Genomic DNA, 2,562 nt, shown 5'->3' with positions numbered 1-2,562 from the left:
ATATATATATATCTTGATCATTTTTCTCCCTGTCTCCTTCTCCAGATCCTGTTCTCATCCCTACAGAGTCTACCTTTTTTCTTAACATGTCCTTTTTCAGCTACAGCAGGGGATGAAGGAAGTAGAAAGATAGGAGAGTTCAGGGGCTACAATGTTTCAATTATAGAAGGTGTCTTTTGATCCCTAGATATGGTCTACTACACTGTTCCTAAAGCATTTCTGTTATCTTTCTTACCCTTCTTTTTTTTCCTGCATTTGCATATTTTATATTTATTTATGTATTTTTGCATTACATAATGAGTACATTTATTTCTTACCCTTCTTGTAAAATGTCAAAAATACAATTTCTTGCCTAAAGAGAAAGGAGTTATTGCTAGATTAAATATTTTTTGTTTTGTTTTGTTTCTTCAAGCAAAAAGCAGTGGCAAAGTTTATTTGAAAAAATGAAAGTGAAAAGTGAGGGAGAAACTGGCTCTACAAAGTGAGATTGGGCCGGGTAAAAGAGGCAAAAGCAAAATAAAAGTACACTCTGGAGGAAGCAGGAAAGCCACAAGAGCCTACTGCTAGATTATTTTCATTTCTGGCCTTAACTTGCCCATCTCCTGACCCTCCTCTGAAATTACACAAAACTTAATTCTTGGCAATGCTATGAAATTATGAATCCTCATTCTTCTACTAAAGTCAATCCAGCAGCTCTGCCCCTGGCCAAGGAAGGAGGAAAAACAAAAACCAATTGAGCACATAAAAATATGACAGTGTATGCCATGTAACATTTCCAGTGCCTTCACCTCCTGTCTTCTCCACAGTGAGAGCCCTTCTCTAATCCTAAGTCTCACTTGCACCCTTCCCCAGCCAATTCCCACAGATACTCTCATTTACTGTAGGCCAGATACAGAAAATAATTTTACTCATGGTTTTCCTCAGAAAGCTGGCCCATATAGCACCGTTAGGTCTTAGGTAGATTCTCTTCCAGATTAAGTAGAGGGCCGGGGATTTAGCTCAGCGGTTCGGTGGCCTGCCTTGCAAGCGCAAGGACCCGAGTTCAATCCCCAGTACAAAAAGTGGTCAGAGGGCAATAGGTACTTCCTTGGCTCAGACCAGGCACCCCAACTTGAGGAGCCTTCTCCATGATAACCTGCTGTATCAGCCACTCCCATCATTTCCCTCTCCTCTCCCCCCCCCTCTTCTCTTTCTGAAACAGGGTCTCATCAAGTAGTTCAGGCTGGCTCTGAATCCACTATGTAGCCCAGGCCGGCCTTGAACTCACAATGGTCCTCAATCCTCAGCCTCCTGCCTCAGCCTGGGATTACAGACATGTATCACCACGCCCAGCATTTCTGCATTCTTTAAGACAGCAATGTTGCACCCCCAAATAAATTGCTCTTGCACAAATGGGCTCTATTTGGTGCATATCTCAACCTACACATGTTCTGTTTGTTTCTCAATTTGTAAGCAGATGGAGTTATGCTAGACTAAAAAAACTTTTCTTCATTTCTGAGGATTAAACTTAGGGCCCTGCACATGCTAAAAGTGGTCTACCACCAAGCTATACTCCCAGCCTACATTAAACAATTCTTACTCTAGACTCTATAGACAAATTTCAAAAATATATATGCAAAATTTTCTTTTTATATATGCAAAATTTTATATGTACATTTTTCTGAGGAAAGAATCCTCAGAATCTTAAAGAAAATCAACAGCAAGGAAACTGAGCATTCTCTTCCAGTCCTCCAGCTCTGAAATTCTCCAACAAACTATACAGCTTTCCTTTCAAGAACTGATGGAACCATTATTTTATCCCTACTTTTCTCTTTCATATACAGCATTGCTTCACTATATATCACCCTGTGCAGCTGCTGTAAAAAGTTAGAAGGCCTGAGAAAAAGTATTTGACACAACATATATAAGAATGAAGAAAATTTCTCAATTGAAAATAATCTAACCTAAGTGTTCATCAAGAGATGAACTTGTTGGGGCCAGGGTTTAAGCTCAGTGGTGGCGCACCTGTTTCAAAAGCTCAACGTCCTGAGTTCAATCCCCAGTACAAAAAAAAAAAAAAAAAAAAAAAAGATGAACTTGTTAAATAAATTATGCAGATATAAAAGGAAGCTTCTTTCATGTACTGATGTGGACAAATCTTTAAGATACATTAAATGATAAAAACAGACTATAGAATGGTATATTCAAAATATTGCTAAACATGTAGAGTAGATAGGAGGGAACAGATACTATGTATGTGCTTAATTTTATACAAAATGTATTTACTTACATATCCAAAAGCTATCTCTGGATGTACAAAAATATTAATATCATAGGCTGCCCTTGAGGGAATTTGGTGGCTAGCACACAGTATGTGAAAGGAGCTTTTTAAATTGTTAACTGTTTTCCTTCTACATTTAAATTTTTTGGAGCCTAGCATGGTAAGACATGCCTACAATTCCAGGACTCAGAAGGCACTCAGAGGCAGAAAGATCACCATGAGTTTGAGGCTAGCCGGGGCTACCTAGTGAGTTCAGGACCAGCCTGAACTAATAGAAAGACCCTGTTTCAAAAAAAAAAAAA

At 38.8% G+C, this 2,562-nt stretch overlaps 1 protein-coding gene across 1 annotated transcript in view; it reads right to left on the bottom strand.

Annotated features, from left to right (window-relative positions):
* Mrpl48 (mitochondrial ribosomal protein L48) overlaps positions 1–2,562 on the bottom strand; it is a 53,598-nt gene that overhangs the window by 13,477 nt on the left and 37,559 nt on the right. The gene's annotated exons all lie outside the window — the stretch shown is intronic.

This window comes from Fukomys damarensis, unplaced genomic scaffold (genome assembly GCF_012274545.1).
Source record: "Fukomys damarensis isolate Sample0158 unplaced genomic scaffold, DMR_v1.0_HiC HiC_scaffold_16, whole genome shotgun sequence".
Taxonomy (NCBI): domain Eukaryota; kingdom Metazoa; phylum Chordata; class Mammalia; order Rodentia; family Bathyergidae; genus Fukomys; species Fukomys damarensis.
This window is presented reverse-complemented; position numbering and strand designations above follow the sequence as displayed.